The following is a 17,545-nucleotide window of genomic DNA, read 5'->3' as shown; positions in this document are numbered from 1 at the left end:
TGTGTTCTCAAATGTGCAGCCAGATGCGCTTTTATTTTGATCGTGGATTCAACCAAAGGGTAGGACTATGTTGTAAACATGGTGTTTTAAAGATATGAACACCTATTCACCGCGATTAGAAATTATTTCTTTATCAGTTCTCCCTGTGTATTAGCCTTCTTCATTCCTCACGAAATAAAATTTTTGTTTAATTTTACACAGATGCATAACTGGGCTTTTCAGCATAAATTCATCGTGTGGGTGTGTGGTTGCCTGTTTCGGCCATGTATCCACTGCGAAGTGGTCATTTAGGGTCACATGTATAAGTAGCAGTCTATGTGATTGTTAGTAACCCCTGAAGCTGTGCAGTGCCTGAAGTTAAATTCCATTACTCCTAATGCAGGATTCTAGAAGCCTGAGAGCAGGGAGGAAAGAAAGCTGAAAACTTGCTTTCTCAGAGCCTCCTCCCCCTATCATTGTGAGAGTGTGATGTAATGCTTCTCGGTCTGGTGGGCTGAAAGGATTGTAGTTTGTGATGTGGCGGGTAAATTGCCCCCACCCCTGGGTAAATTACTCCACCCCCCTGAGCACATCCCTGGCTCTGAGAGGCCTTGTTTTCTTTTCTCTTTTTTTCCTAATTTGTATCCTCCTGATTTATGCTGTGGCATATTGGCATGAGAAAGAGACTGTTCTTCTAAATCTGTTACAAAGTATAGTTTAGAAAAGGCATTTAAAATATGCAAATAGGTTGAATTGTCATATCCCCATCATTAAATATGTAGACGTGGATTAAAGCTAATTAAGCATAAATGGAATAATTTTGATCAGAAGGGAGCAGTGTTTTTTGTTGTTTCCTTTTTAATTAATCTAATTATGAGACGCTTACTGGGCCTGAAAGTGTTAAAAAAGATAAAGTGGAAAAAATGCTGGACCATTTTGAAAATTTGACAGTCTGGAAGAGGGTGTGTGGTGCTTTCAAAAGCTTTATTCACTCTTAAAATGGATTGGCCTCTTGTGCTGAAAATGGCCTGTTTCTTTGGGCCAATTGTGTGTAGATGAAGGGACTTTCACGCTAATTTAACAAAAAGACTTTCCATTTGAATGCATAAGATAATTAAAGCCCTCTGTCTCTAACAAGCAAGGATTTTATTATTTTAAAAAATTAATGTTGTTATGTTAGTAATGGTAATAAATACAGAAGTGACTGTTTAGATTCACTGTAAATTTTTTGATGATATAAACTCAGCTTTTGTGTAAGAAGGATTGGAAACCTTACATTAAAGAGGTAGTCTGAAACAAAGTTGTCTCTAAATTTTTTAATGGCTTGAATTTAAAGGGAAAAGATAGAGAAATTACCTTAGTGATAGGAAGTGTTGCACTGTGGTAGACCTAAAGGAAAATCAGAGCTCTGATTTTTGTTGTTGTTTTTCTGAAAATGAAAGCACTTTTTGGGGGCTTTGCTTGTTAGATGATTCATTTTACACCTATTTCCTAAAGTTGGTCTTACTAAAGAGGAGAGAAAAACCTAGGGTTTGCATGTTTTGCCATTAGCTTGTTTTTGTGGACTGTGTAAACATATGAATGGCAGGTTAATTCAGTTTGCAGAGAGGAGGAACCAGAGCAGGGTACCTGCTCTCTTAGGCAGAACAGAGAATGATAGAATGAATGCCATTTGATTCTTTGAAATGTTTTTTGTAGATTTTCTTTTTCCCCAGATAATTAAAAGGTGAGATAAATAAGACCTTGCTTCACGTATGGGAAGCATTATGGCTCTGGTGAGTTGATAGCTCGACTGCCATTTTGGATCTCAGATCCTGCAGAACCAATCCTTCTGGCTCACCAACATGATGGTCATCCAGAAGGAAATGAAAATGGGTAATCAATTAAGTGTGCAGATGGATAGTATTTAATTTGTGCATTCTGTTGAAGTTGTCTTTCTGTGAGTGTTGTGAATTGAAGCTTTAAAAACTTTAAAGATGTGGCCCATATTATGAAGAGCAATATTCAGGGGTATTGGAACTTGCACGTTGTGGTTTTTACTTTTTAAAAATGAGATAGTGTATGCAGAGGAAGTTTCTTACTGGAGAAAGTGAATATAATCCCTATTAACTTCCCCACCCCCCCAACCAATCCATATTTCCTAATGCTGGATCAACTAGTGATAATATCATAACACTACTCTGTCTCAGAAAAAAATGTCACAGGTTCATGACTGAAACATCACAAAAATTGGTAGCGTTCATCCGAAGTGGTATCTCAATTTTAAAGTGCTTTTCAGGCATTCCATCTGGTTGCCAGAAAGGAAGCTTTGGCATCTTTGATATATGGTGCAAACTCAGTTCTGCTCTTCAGCTGTGAATGGCCATTTGTTATTCTGTATGGCCACTCGGATGGTCCTTTAAAAATAAACTTCCGAACATTGAAGCAGAGACGTCTAAGGCTTCTCCAGCCCTTCAGCTCTACAAGAGACACTGCAAGAGTGTTGTGCGATGATGAGACCTTCAGGTTCTGTAGAGCAGGCTGAGCAGCTCTGGCTCTTGAGGACCACCCTGAAGAATTAGGGTGGTCCTCACCCTACCCAACTGCTCCATGACTGAAAAGTTTGGGGGGATTTTAGTTTTTATAACTCAGATCATATAATCATTGATCATCTGCAGTTTAAGCTGGACACGGCCCTGAGGCAATGCAGATAGATGAATGTACTTTGTCCCCTTCCTCAAGGAGTACCAGGTCAGCATTATTGGTAAACAGAGCGTCACAACTTGGCAGTTTACATGCAATATTCAGAGCAAGTTCCTGGTTACAGAAGTATCCTGAGTATCTGCATTAGGAGAGTCCTTATTTTAAATTTTTTTCAAAGAAGCCAAATAGGCCAGTCGTGGTAGCTCATGCCTGTAATTCCAGCACTTTGGGAGTCCAAGGCAGGTTGATTGCTTGAGCTCAGGAGTTTAAGACCAGCCTGGGCAACATGGCAAAACCCTGTCCCTACAAGAAGTGTTTTAAAAAATATAGCTGGGCATGGTGGCTCACGCCTGTCGTCTCAGCTGCTCAGGAGGCTGAGAGGTGAAAGGATAGCTTGAGCCGGTCAAGTCCACACCGCAGTGAGCCAAGATTGCGCCACTGCATTCCAGCCTAGGAAACAGCGAGACCCTGTCTGAAAAAGGAAAGCTGGCCGGGCGCAGTGGCTTACGCCTCTAATCCCAGCGCTTTGGGAGGTCAAGGTGGGCGGATCACGAGGTCTGCAGTTCGAGACCAGCCTGGACAATATGGTGAAACCCTGTCTCTACTAAAAATACAAAAAAACTAGCCGGGGGTGGTGGCGTATGCCCGTAGTCCCAGCTACTCAGGAGGCTGAGGCAGGAGAATCGTCTGAAGCCAGGAGTCGGAGGTTGCACAGAGCTGACATTGTGCCACTGTACTCCATCCTGGGCAATAGAGGCAGACTCCGTCTCAAAAAAAAAAAAAAAAGAGAAAAGAAAAAAAGCCCCGTTTAATAATTTTTAGTTATTTGGATATTAGACTTCTTTAAGTGGAACTTGTTTCTGTCTGGTGGCTGCGGAGAGGGACAGCATATGCTAATTGTTTCTCTGTAAGTATTGTTCATGGATTTACTCTAATCCCACTTTCCTCACCTGCTTCTTGTGATTAAGACTAGTGTCGGGGGTAGGGTGGAGTGAATTGAACCCACTTGGCCAGAAAAGGGATTTATTTAACTCATGGCAGTGACATCTTAACATTGTTTTCTTCTTTCCGTCATATATTTATTCAGCAATAATTTATTATGCACTGATGTAGCTGCTGGGGCATCTAAGAATTAATTTGGTTGGCCCCTTGCCTTCGATAGTTTGGTTCATGTGGAAATTTTTGCCATCTGGTGACTAACTATATAACTTACTGCTTTAGGTTATGACCGAGATAACTCCTTAGTTATCTTTTCTGATAATCAGGGAATGAGTTAATTTTTTGCTTCTGGTAGTTTTAGAGACTTCCATTGAAAGTTTGACTTGATAGTCACTTTATTAAACATTGTCTTTAGCTCTGCGCATTCTCTCTTCAAAATTATCTTTTGAATTATCTCTGAGAACTTTGCAACCTAGAATTGCCTTCCTGGTTATTTTATCACATCCTTCAGTTTTACTTTTTTAATGCTACTAAACTGTATCACCATCTGAAATTATTTGTGTATGGTACGTCTCTCTCCACAATACTATCCGGTTTCCTGAGAGCAGAGACCTTATCTGTTTTCCTCACTGTTGTATCCCCAACATCTAGAACTGGGCTTGGCAGGAGTAGATGTCGAGTGAAAATGTGTGAGTATAAGGTCACCAGGACTCCCTGTGTGACGACCATAGGCTCATTTCCTCACCAGCAAAGTGGGGATAATAACATTGTTGCGAAGCATAAAGGAAATGCTGTATGTGAGGGCTGGGCACCTAGTCTTGTTGCTTAGTAAGTGTTTCCTTCCCCTTTGCTGTATCTCCCTTTGTTGAATGAACCAGAAAGGCTTTTATGGCCCCACAGAATGGCTCTGTTCTTTCTCATGGCTACCAGGATCATGAAGCCTGCACAGTGATTGCACAGAGCTTTAGCCTGCACAAGGACAGGAGCAGTGCGGAGCCTTTTCTTTTTATTCAAGTCCCTACATTCCTGTGGTCTGATGTCGTCTCTTCATACTCTCCAGTTTCCTGCAGGCTGTGCCTCTGTGTTGTATCCACGTTTACTTGGCTGTTTTTCATACATTCTGTGCTTTGCATCAGAAAGTTCTCAGCAATTTTAAATGAATAGGTCTTAGAGTTTACTAGGCAAAGGAGAACATTGAATACAGCGTTTTCTCCCTCATCGTGATTATTCTGAGCCCACACATGTAAATTCTGTTGATTTGACCAAATTATTACTAGTTTTGTTTTGTTTTGTTTTGTTTTGTTTAAATATGAGATGGAGTCACTCTGTCACCCAGGCTGGAGTGCAGTGGCGCGATCTTGGCTCACTGCAACCTCCGCCTCATGGGTTCAGGGGATTCTTCTGCCTCAGTCTCCCGAGTAGCTGGGATTACAGGTGCCCACCACTATACTCAGCTAATTTTTTGTGTATTTTAGTAGATACAGTGTTTCAGCATGTTGGCCAGGCTGATCTTGAACTCCTGACCTTGTGATTCGCCTGCCTCAGCCTCCCGAAGCGCTGGGTTTATAGGCGTGAGCCACCGTACCCAGCCACCAGTTTTGACTTAATAGGTAAAATAAAAATTTAGGTCCACTGCCCACTTTATACAATGCTGTTGAATTAATATAGGTGACAGAAAAATGGCTTTCATTCATTGACCTTGGAATTTGTTTTTTAAAAAACCTAGAAAATGATCTGTTTACTCATTCATTCTGCAAATAATTACTGAGTGCCTTTTACATGCCAGGTGTTGATAAGTACAAGTACAAGCCTAGCAGTAGTGTGAAGATTTTCTCCAGACATGACTGCTGAAGTTAGACAATAGATGCAAGGGGCTGGCTGGTGTTCAGGGTGTTGGGGGGTTACAAAGGATGGACACCTACAGAGATAACAGCTTCTGCAAAGACCACGGGGCACTAGTGGACATTGGCATGTTTGGGGAACAGCATAGAGAGTACTTTGACATGGTTGGGGTGTCGTGTGCTTAAGGGAAGAAATAATCTGAGAAATAAGAGGTAAACTGAAAACCTAAGCCTTAACCACATGCATAAGAGTGTATAAGCCATGTTTGAAAGTCTTTTTCCTGAGAACAGTTGAAGGGTTTTAAGTGGGAAAGTCACTTGCTCAGATTGGATTTTTGAAAGATGATTCTGGTGTGTTGTGGAAACTGGCTGGGACGTTGCACATAAGACCAGATGATATTGTAGTAATCTCAGGTAATAGTGGCCTGAACTGACAACAGAGCTGGGGACAAATGAATGAATGCCAGAGGCATTTAGGAAGATTTCAGAGGAGTTGGTCATTGGGTATGAGAAGGCGGGGTTGGAGAAATGTAAAATAACACCTATGTCTCTGGCGGGGCTTCTTGCGGGAATGGGGCCACCATTCATTGAGTCAGGGTGCATTTAGATGAGGGACAGATGTGGGGTTGAGATTATGAATTCAGTTTTGGAATCATTGAATCCTGAGATATCCAGGTGAAAGGCTGGAGTAATTACAGGTCCAGTCTGGAGATAAAAGACTTACCAGGCCGGGCGCGGTGGCTCAAGCCTGTAATCCCAGCACTTTGGGAGGCCGAGACGGGTGGATCACGAGGTCAGGAGATCGAGACCATAACACGGTGAAACCTCGTCTCTACTAAGAAATACAAAAAACTAGCCGGGCGAGGTGGCGGGCGCCTGTAGTCCCAGCTACTCGGGAGGTTGAGGCCGGCGGATTCCTGCTACCTAGGCAGCCGAGCTTGCAGTGGCACAATCTCAGCTCACTGCAACCTCCGCCTCCCCGGTTCAAGCGATTCTCCTGCCTCAGCGTCCCGAGTAGCTGGGATTACAGGCATGCGCCACCACGCCCAGCTAATTTTTGTATTTTATTAGAGACGGGGTTTCACCATGTTGGCCAAAATGGTCTTGATCTCTTTACCTCGTGATCCGCCCGCCTTGGACTCCCAAAGTGCTGGGATTACAGGTGTGAGCCACCGCGCCTGGCAAGATTTTCCTTTTGAAGTTGATTTCTTTGTTAAGATGTCCAAAGATGGCATACCTGTACTATGCAGTGCAAGGTGCTGTTCAGTGCTATTAAGGGGATACTATTTTGGAAAGATAAGGCCATATACTCTCATTACCATAGTGATTATTAGAAGTACCAAAGGAGTTTAAGGGAGGGGAGAGACTGATTTTAACTGTGTTGATCAGAGAAAGCTTTCTTAAGGACTTTGTATTTGAGTGGAACCCTACAGATTGGGCAGAATGGTGATGAGTAGACTCAGGGCAGGCTGTATTAGCTAGAGGAAGGTGGAGGAGGGCTAGGTGTGTCCAGGGAGGATTGAGGGGAGGTTGCACATGTGTAGAGGAGCTGAGTGCCTGTTGAATGGTTTGTATTGCCGTGGTAGACGTCGGGGACCTGTTGAAGATCTGATGGCAGTGCAGTGAGAATACTGATATGGCAAAGGTGCAGAGGAGGACTTGGTGGGGGGCCACTGACTAAAGGAAGAATTGAGAGGCAGGCAGGCCAGTTAGGGGATAAAAGGACTATTATGAAAGGTCCTGCTGTAAGGCTATAGCCATGGGACTAGGGACCAGGTTTTTAAGGTGAATGATGAGAATCTTCAACAAAAAGGAAGATGATGCATTCCAGGTCAGACTTACTGAATTGGAGAATTTGGTGGGACTTGGCAATGGAACTGGTTAGCAGGCAGCTGGCAATGTGGATCTGCAGCTTGAGAAGGAGGTCAGAAGTGGAGATAAAGACTTGGAAGGCTTCCACGTGGAAGTGATAGTCGAAGCTAAGGGAGAGGATGAGGTCACCATGGGAGTGTAAAGAATAGAAAAGAGAACTGAGAATGAGACCTTGGGGACAGGAAGAGAAAGAGAACCTGGGAAAGGATAAAAAGAACGGTGGCTCTGTAGGACAGTCATTCCTCATCACTGAAGATGAGGGAAGGACTGTTCCATCACAGGTGTGATCAGCAGTTCAAATGCTGCACAGAAAGAAAAGTATTTGGTTATGGCAACATTCCCGAACCTGATGTTGGGAGGTGGTTCCAGTGCTGGTCTGGGAATCATTCGATGGCACCAGCACCACCCAATAGAAACAGAATGCAAGCCACGTGTGTTATTTTAAATTTTCCAGGAGTCACATTAAAAAAGTAAAAACAGGCCGGGCACGGTGGCTCACGCCTGTAATCCCAGCACTTTGGGAGGCCGAGGCGGGCAGATCATGAGTTCAGGAGATCAAGACCATCCTGGCCAACATGGTGAAACCCCATCTGTACTAAAAATACAAAAATTAGCCAGGCGTGGTGGCGGGTGCCTGTAATCCCAGCTACTTGGGAGGCTGAGGTGGAGAATTGCTTGAACCTGGGAGGCTGAGGTGGCAGTGAACCGAGATGGTGCCACCGAACTCCAGCCTGGGTGACAGAACAAGACTCTGTCTCAAAAAATTAAAAAAATAATAATAAATTAAAAGGAAATAAGTGAAATTAATTTCAATAATATCGACTTTATTTAACTAAATATATGTAAAATATTGTCCATTCAACATGCTATTGATTTTAAAATATTAACGCAACGTTTTACATTTTTTTTTTTGTACCAAGACTTTGAAACCTGGTGTGTATCTTAGGCCTACAACAGATATTAGTTCAAACATAAAATTTTCATTGGAAATACTTGATTTGCTTTTAGATTTCATAAAACTTACTACTTTTTCATAGAAAAGTAGATTCACATACCCAAGTTTTTCCAAACATACAAAAGTTTTCCAGCAATGGAAATAAGTGTCAGTTTTTAGATTTAAATTGATTAAAATACAGTTAAAAATTCAGTTTGAGTGGCACTAGTCTCATTGCAAGTGCACAGTAGCCACGTGCGGCTACTCTGTTGGACAGCACAGGGAGGGTTATGCAAAGTAAAACAGGCTACTTTACAGCGGGTGTGCACTCTGAAAATACCCAAAATGGTTTTAGCACCATCGCAGAGCATTTCACAGGATTAGTGTTTCTTAGAATACATGTTGGCTTATCCTAGTGGAATTTTTAGAATTAGAAGGGTCAAATCTCTAATTTTGAATGTGAGGAGACAAACTTTTTATGAAAGTACACAGATTCCAAAATTTGAAATAGTGTTTGGGCGACAGTCAGCAGAGTGGTACATTGGTAGAGGTTCCTAAACATTCCGGTTTGTGCCATATTTCTTGAAATGCTTGGTGCAGAGGCTTACACTTAAAAACAGATCCAGCAGGAGGGGTGGGAGCGTTCCTGTTCCTGTCTGTGAATTTCTTTTGCACTCCCTGGAGTCAGTGAGGTGGTGGCTTCAGGTTGGGGGATGAAGTTAGGATTGCTTTTAGTCGGTGTCCCAGCCTCCCTGTGTGGTGGAGGTGTGAGGTGGGGGAGGGTGCCACCAGGCTAATTATCTTGTGCTTGTCTCTCACTTTTCTTATCTCACTTTTCTCAAGTGATATGCAGGCCGTTTAGCCCCAGATTGTCACACTCATTGTGTAATTTTTGCCGACCTGGGCCAATAGCACACATATTTACTAAATACGGGTGGGTCTTTTTAGTTTATAAAAAGCAGGTTCAAAGACTTTCATTTAATTATCTCATTGATTGAGACTGCTTTGCAGCTGTCAGCTAGACCGTCTAAGTGATAACCAGTAAAGATAGAAATGATTTTGAATCCTGCCCCGCACGGTGGCTCATGCCTGTAATCCCAGCACTTGGGGAGGCCGAAGCAGGTAGATCACCTGAGGTCAGGCGTTTGAGACCAGCCTGGCCAACATGGTGAAACCTCGTCTCTACTAAAAATACAAAAAATTAGCTGGGCATGGTGGTGTGTGTCTGTAATCCCAGCCACTTGGGAGGCTGAGGTAAGAGAATCACTTGAACCTGGGAGGCAGAGGTTGCAGTGAGCCGAGATCATGCCATTGCACTCCATCCAGCCTGGGCAACAGAGCAACACTCTGTCTCAAAAAAAAAAAAAAAAAGAAAGAAAAAAAAAGAAATAATCTTGAATCCTGCTTGGAACCAAACCTTGTTCACACTGGAGAGAGTAAGTGCTGGTTTTTGGTTGCTACATAATTTCATTTCAGTTGACATAGAGGAGCTTATTTTTCTGTGAAGTGCCCTGTCAGAGTTTGGGGTATCAGCTATTCAATCTTGTTTTTTTGTTTGTTTAATCAGTATGACTTCTTACATTTTTGTTTTTCTTTAGAAGTGCATTTTGGTTATTCATTTGTGCCTTTATAAAAACCAGACTGTATAGTGGTGAGCAGAAATAATGCCGTTTAATGCCTTAATAAGGTCAGAGACCTAGCAGGTGATTGTGTGCGCTCCTACCCAGGATCCCAGGGCAGCGAAGCTTGTGATCTGTTGTTGCCTCTTGTTGCCGTTGTTTCCTTTACCCTTCTGCTTACAGAAAATAATTGCTGTTCTTTTAATGCCAAGAGGTTCTTATTTATCAACTGAGGTTAGATAATTAGGTAGCTTAGAACAGTGGCTTTTAAACTTTTTGATTGGCTCTACTATAAAAAATTCAATTTGCGTTGAGACCCATAGCCATATGAATGTTTATGCTGAAGCAGAAGCATTTACTTTCTGATAATAAGTGCATGTAGTCAGATACAGTCTTTTAAGTCCACTTTGTGTGGTACAGAACAAAACCCTAATAAGCTAATTCCAACCCACTAAATTGATTTAATGATCACTGAGGGTTGTCTTACCATGGTTTCAAAACATTTAGAAGGTGCTCCTCATGAGTTGCCCTGTTTCAGCATATGATCCCCACTTTTGCTGGTCTAAGGATCATTTATCAGTCCCACTCAGTTATATCAACCAGATGTGTTAGTGACTTTAAAAAAATGTTAATATGTCACTTCAGCATGCAGAAGATGGATATTTTTGATGCCCAGAGTGTTGTCTTCCCCGTCCAGGGGATCTCATTCTGATCAAACCGAATTGACCATGCATATTGAGAAGCGGTTATTGATATACTTATATTGAGAAATGAATATGTGTGTATACTTTCTCCCCCAGATATTGGAGAAACTGAAGTGGGAAACACCTTTTTAGCTACCAGAGTATGTATTCTCTTTTGGAAAAGCCTCATGGAAAACACTGCTGTGCTGTCTTCCAGCTTCCAGGTTTCATGAAGGCACATCTCTCAACTAGTAATATGTTCTGTTTTAGACACACTTCAGTACATTTGATTAGTTCAGCATTTCCCACTGTTTGTTGGGGTGCTAATAGATTTGTCTGCCAAAAAAAAAAAAAAGAGGTTTATTTCCTGATTAAACTGAATTAAACTGGCCTTTCCTTGCTACAGGATTTCTTAGCGTCTCTAAGATGGGAATGTGCATTGGAAATCTTAGTGATGTGTATATAAAATCTTAAAAGTGCCAGGTTTTTGTTTTTTCGTGTCCATTAGGGGATATGCTTGGTTAGCTTTCCATGTCAATTATCCCTTTCTAAAACTGGGTCTTAAGCAAATTGGAATTGTGTGTTTCCCAGGTCTCTTCAAACACTTTCATATGGTGGTTCCCAGACTTCGGTTTCAGGGAACTGTAACATTGAAAAAGGCACATTGGGATCCATCATGAGTTACTGGTTTGAAATTTGCCAAGTAAAGGCATTTTTGAAACTTACTATTTGTTACCATCATTTCAAAGAAAAAAAATTTTAACAAAAAAGTAGAATGAACAGTCTCAGAATAAGAGCCGTCTCATTTGATTACATTGTGTCCTTTTTCCCATAGATATCACAGGTGCTAAAGTTTGGCATTTGGGAACCACATCCTAATTACAGACCATCTCTTAGCATGTATTACAATTAACTATGTGCTTGCCGGTTTTATTAGCCTCACTCATAGGAGTAAACCTTATTTCAAGTCTGGGACTACCTTCCTTCATTCTTATTTATTGACTACCAAGATAATGATTTCATGACTCATCCGTTTAAAAAATTACTTTGTTCCATCTGAATATACTGTGAGCAGATAACCATTCTGCATTAGTGTCTGAAAAAAGAAAAACCAAGCCCACTCCATTAGGTGCTGAGCAGTTGTAGCATCTAGAATAGTACTCAAAACTTGCAGCAAAATTTATCCGATTCATGGTGGTTATGTAAAACGGCAAGTAGGTTGTAAAACTTACATATCTGTGTTACTTGTATACATTTCAGCCTGTTGGCTCTTCATGAGTTATGAAAAAGGCCATGGCAGATTTTCTGTCATATTATGTACATTTTAATTTTTATGTCCATCATCTGCTGTTGCATTTTAAGTGACAAAGACCTTAAATCTGGCAACCCCACATCAAATGTCCCCTCTGTCCCTATCTCAGGGAAAGTGCTTCTTGGATGCACTTTACTCCTGTAATCAGGAGGGCCATGGCCGGCAGCTCCCTGGCCTGCCCTGGTGTGATAATGCTATCAGCTGGTTGTGGGAGTGGCTGCCCCAGCAAGGCCTGCTCCTTCTCCTTTTCTAAGAGTGCTGGGGCAGAGAGGGGAGAGGAGGAGAGGTTATGGTTCGCTGTGTAGGGTGTTTGGGAGCATTGGCATGCTGGGTAGACTTGAATTGGAGCTTGGTATAATCTAGGTCCAGTGTGATTGGAAGGATGTGTTTACTGCATCAGTATTTATTGAACATATCTAATGTGTCGAGCATTGTATAGTGCTGGGAATAAAAAGGTAAGAAGAGGCCGGGCGCGGTGGCTCAAGCCTGTAATCCCAGCACTTTGGGAGGCCGAGGCGGGCGGATCACGAGGTCAGGAGATCGAGACCATCCTGGCTAACATGGTGAAACCCCGTCTCTACTAAAAATACAAAAAACTAGCCGGGCGTGGTGGCGGGCGCCTGTAGTCCCAGCTACTCGGAGGCTGAGGCAGGAGAATGGCCTGAACCTGGGAGGCGGAGCTTGCAGTGAGCCGAGATCGCGCCACTGCACTCCAGCCTGGGTGACACAGCGCGAGACTCCGTATCAAAAAAAAAAAAAAAAAAAAAAAAGGTAAGAAGACCTAGTTTTTATCTTCGGAACTCAACCAGTAATGTAAACAGACAGACACACAATGAGGCTGCCCATGATAAAGACGGGATCCTAGAGGATAGAGAAGAGGAAGAGAATGGGAAAGGCTCCCCCAAAGAGGAAACATTTGAGCTGGGTCTTAATGGGCAAACGGGAGTCGCTTGGTGTGGTGGAGTGGTTAAGAACTGAGGTTCTGAAGTCAGGACAGCCGTGTGGTCAGATCAGCCCAGTGTTGAGCAGCTGTGTCATCTGTGTGCCTCAGCTTTCTCATTGGTATAATAAGGGGATAGTAATAGCACCCACCTCAAAGAGTGATTGGGAAGATTCAGTGAGAACTCGTTTCAAGTGTTTAGCATGTTGCTTGGGTCAGTGTTAGCTACTGTTTTCATTATTGTTATTACTGGAATTGGGTGTTTCCCAGGTCTCTTCCCTGCTCTATTTCAGGCAGAAGAAATAGAATAAACAAAGACGAAGAGTTAGGGACTGAGTGGGAGAGTGGGAAATGGTGAGATATTAGTGGGGCACAAGTGTTACCTCTTTGGAGGAGAGTGGAAGGGTAGCTTAGGTTGTAGTTTGTTTTGTTTTGTATTCTGAGAAATTTGTTTTGTTTTTTTAAACAAGTTCTCACTCCAGGCTAGAGTGCAATAGTGTGATCATAGTTCACTGTGACCTTGAACTCCTAGGCTCAAGCGATCCTCCTGCCTCAGCCTCCTGAGTAGCTAAGACTGCAAACGTGTGCCATCATGGCCAGCGTATTTATTGATTGATTTATTTAGAGACAGAGTCTCACTCTGTTGCGCAGGCTGGAGTGCACTGGTACACTCTCAGCTCACTGCAACCCCACCTCCCAGATTCAAGCAGTTCTTTTGCCTCAGCCTCCCCAGTAGCTGGGATTACAGGCGTGCACCACCACGCCCGGCTAATTTTTGTATTTTTAGTAGAGACGGGGCTTCGCCATGTTGGCCATGCTGTTCTCAAACTCCTGACCTCAGGTGATCCACCTGCCTTACAGACGTGAGCCACCGTGCCCAGCCTATTTTTATTTTTTAGAGATAAGATCTTGCCTTTTTGCCTAGCCTGGTCTCGAACTCCTGACCTCAAGTGATTTTCCCACCTCGCCCTCCCAAAGTGCTGAGATTACAGGTGTGAGCAACTATGCCCGGCCCAGAAATGTGGATTTTATCCCATAGAAAGCAGTTTTGAAAACTAAACTTGCCTCCACTGATTTTCATGTTAAGGATCCGGTGGAAGGGACAGGCAGTCAAAGCAAGAGGGGCAAGTGGAAAACATAAATTAAGGTGGTGACCATAAAGATGGAAAGACCAGGCTGGGTGTGGTGGTTCACGCCTATAATTCCAGCACTTTGGGAGGCCAAGATGGGCGGGATCACCTGAGGCCGAGCGTTGGAGACAGCCTAGCCAATGTGGTGAAACCCCGTCTCTACTAAAAATACAAAAATTAGCCGAGCATGGTGATACACGCCTGTAGTCCCAGCTACTGCGGAGTCTGAGGCATGAGAATCGCTTGAATCCGGACGATGGAGGCTGCCGTGAGCCAAGATCGCGCCACTGCATTCCAGCCTGGGCAAATGAGCGAGACTATGCCTCAAGAAAAAAACAAAAAACAGGCCGGGCGCGGTGGCTCAAGCCTGTAATCCCAGCACTTTGGGAGGCCAAGACGGGCGGATCACAAGGTCAGGAGATCGAGACCATCCTGGCTAACCCGGTGAAACCCCGTCTCTACTAAAAAAATACAAAAAACTAGCCGGGCGTAGGTGGCGGCCTGTAGTCCCAGCCACTCGGGAGGCTGAGGCAGGAGGAATGGCGAAACCCGGAGGCGGAGCTTGCGTGAGCTGAGATCCGGCCACTGCACTCCAGCCTGGCTACAGGGCGACCCCATCTCAGCAAAAAAAAAAGAAAAAGAAGAAAAAGAAAAAACCAAAAAACAGATTTTAGAGCTCCTTCCGAATCAGTCCATCAGCTATGATGAGAAAGAGGGAGGGGCCCTAGATCACCCCAGGCTGGGGGAAGCCATGAATTGGGGTAGGCGGGTCAGTGGGTAGAGCAGGGGTTTGGGCTATGGTGGGATGAACAGCAGGGGTAGAAGGCAATGTGTTTGGCTTCGGACATGTTTAGATTTGCTAGACATTTAATATAACTTAGCAGGCAGAAATAAGGGTCTGAAGCTCCAGGCAGAAGCTTGGGAGCCACTTACTTACATACAGAGGTGGTCCTTTAGGCCATGGGAGTGACAGTGCTCCCTTAGGAGTTGCTCAGAGGAGCAGGGTGAGAACAGGAAAAAGGATGGTGCAAGAGAAACCCGAAGAGGGAGGATTTTAGGGCCGGCGCCCCAGCGGTCAGCTTGGGAAGCCCTGAATGAGAACAGTTAGATTTAGCCTTGAGGAGCACTGGCGTCCATCAGGCTGCAGTGAGCCCCAGAAGCCTAGCGCATTGTTCATCCTGCTTGTTGTTGTCACGTAGTGAAGACTCCTCATGGGTTTTGGGGTCTCTTCCTGGTAATACATTGAGCAACTCTCGGGCAGGAACTCACAGCGCTCATCAGTGTCACCCCAGGACCTGCACAACTTCTCACAGAGGGTGCTCAGTGAGCATTTGTTGAATGAATAAGTGAATCAAAGATGACTTGAAACAACTCAGCAAATAATTATGGAGTGCCTCATATGCTCCAGGAGCTGTGCTGGTCTCTGGGGATAAAGCAGTGAGCAAAAATAGATTGAAAAACGCTGCCCTGATTGGGCTTCCCTTCTGAAGCACAAATAGGAAGGAACTAGCAGAGAGGTAAGCATTGAAGGCGTGAGGATGGGCCCTACCTCTGTCATCTGTGGGCTGCAGCCTGGCACTCCGTAGGCACTTGACAAAGTTAGTTGACTTGTACCTGGAAGAGAGGATGTCCTGGGGAGAAAAATCTCCCCTCAGAGAAGAGACCTGAGGCTTGGGGAGAGATCAGCCTCTGAGAAGGAAAAGTAAATGTGGAAATGGAGGGAAGGGTGTTTGAGGGAGTTCTCCTGGGAAGCATTCACTGTTTCTGTAAAGTAGGAATAGGAGGTGAAGTCTGAGTGGGAAAGAGAACTTGAGGTAAGATAAAACATGTGGAACAGCGCCACCCGCCCTCCAAAAAAAAAAAAAAAGAGAGAGACAGACTGCAAAGAGAACCGGCTGCCAGCCCTAAGAGCTTCACTGAGAGAGGAGATGCATTATATGTAATTGTAGTGATCTGTGGCTGTGCAGGGTTCCCCCCCCACCCAGCAAGTAAAGGTGAAGAACACGGTTAGTTGGGGTTGGGGTTTGTCTGAGGTTGTGTGAGGATAGGCTTAGAAAGGTAGTGTGGGATAACCAGGGGGCGAGGTCTTTGGAGAATGCTGGTGAATATGCATGACAGTGCGGGTTAGGTTAAGAATAAAAGAACCAGGGGCAGGCAAATGGTCTGAAGAAAAGGAAAAGAAGAAAGTCTGGATTGGAGGAGGTGGGAATTTACATCTTGGAAGGGCTGAAGATAGCACTTCCTGTGGCGAACTCTGGGCACTGTGTCCTGTGTACTTTACCTGTGCTAACTCATTTGATCTTCATGAAGAGCCTGTGAGCTGGTGTGGAGAGACTGTGTTGCCCGAGGCTACACAGGTAGGAAGTGACCCGGATGGCCTCGGCTGCTGAGCTTCTGTGCTTGGGCATTATGGTATTCTGCCCTAGGAAGAAATCAGACAAAATACTTCTTCCAGACCAGGTAGCTTTGCAGTAGCTTCCTGGGCCAGCTTTCCTTCCAGAAGAAATATTTGGCGTGGTGTGGAAGGGGGCTGTGAACTGTCTCCTCCCTTTTAGAATAAATATCTGTATTTCAGGTAGCAGTGTCCTTGATACAGAACTGTTAGTTTTCCCCACCTGCTTTGCACGTGCTTGAATGTCCTTTAATAGGAACAAAGAATGCCTAACATCTCACAATTGGGGAAGACTTTAAATGCAGTCAGCCTGTGAAGAATTCTCTGAGCTGCAGCAACTTCTTTGTTTACTTGTCCTCCCCCCACCAATAGAGAAGAAAAGCCAGAGTGGCTGGCCCCTCCACCAGCTTGGGGAAGGGGAGACTTTTAGGGACTATGGTCCCTAGAAGGAGAGGAACTGGTGTTTCCTGCTGCAGAACACTGGTGTGTCTGCAGTGGTTTGGGGAGGACGTCTGAGTCCTGTGACCTATCACTCAGGGTCTAGGCCCTTTGTAAACCCAGGGGAGACCTGCTTTAAACTTCGCTGGGAGCCCTCCTTTAAACTTTGCTTGGAGGCCATTTGGAAGCACAGAGGCTTTGCAAATGACACATGCAGACAGCTTTATCCTTCTGTGTGAAGGAAGAATTATTTGCAGAGACAACAATGTATATTCATGGTACCCTTTTTGTTTGCATTTTTTAAATGTCTGGCTTTGCTCTTGAGGCAGTTTGGAAGGAGTGCCACTATATTTTCTTGGATGTAAACAAATTATCATGGTTTTAAAAGAAACAACACACCAAAACCACATCATCTTACATGTCAAGGAAGTTTAGATGTTTCAAATATTGAAAATATAGAGCAAATAGATCATCTGGCATTATTTACTGAGAATTCTTAGATTCATTCCTGATCCTAGTGTTTTCTTTCAAGGCCATGAGTTTGAAATGTCTAACCTGCTGGGACCTTTCCAGCTCTGCTTGATTCGCTGTTAGGGACTAGCTTTTTTGCCTTTGTCTTCTTCTTCTTTTTTTTTTTTTTAAATTCATTAGAGACCGGGCTTTGCTCCGTCACCCAGGCTGGAGTGCAGTGGCACGATCTTAGCTCACTGCAGCCTTAGACTCGACCCAAACAATCCTCCTGGGTTAGCCTCCCAAGTAGTTAGGACTACAGGTGCACACTACC

The 17,545-nt window shown here is 44.0% G+C and overlaps 1 protein-coding gene across 12 annotated transcripts in view; it reads left to right on the top strand.

Moving 5' to 3' along the window:
- Window positions 1-17,545, top strand: part of TNRC6B (trinucleotide repeat containing adaptor 6B) — a 298,093-nt gene that overhangs the window by 139,022 nt on the left and 141,526 nt on the right. The gene's annotated exons all lie outside the window — the stretch shown is intronic.

This window comes from Papio anubis, chromosome 16, assembly GCF_008728515.1.
Source record: "Papio anubis isolate 15944 chromosome 16, Panubis1.0, whole genome shotgun sequence".
Taxonomy (NCBI): domain Eukaryota; kingdom Metazoa; phylum Chordata; class Mammalia; order Primates; family Cercopithecidae; genus Papio; species Papio anubis.
The sequence above is the reverse complement of the archived record's forward strand: the minus strand, read 5'-3'. Positions and strand labels throughout refer to the sequence as shown.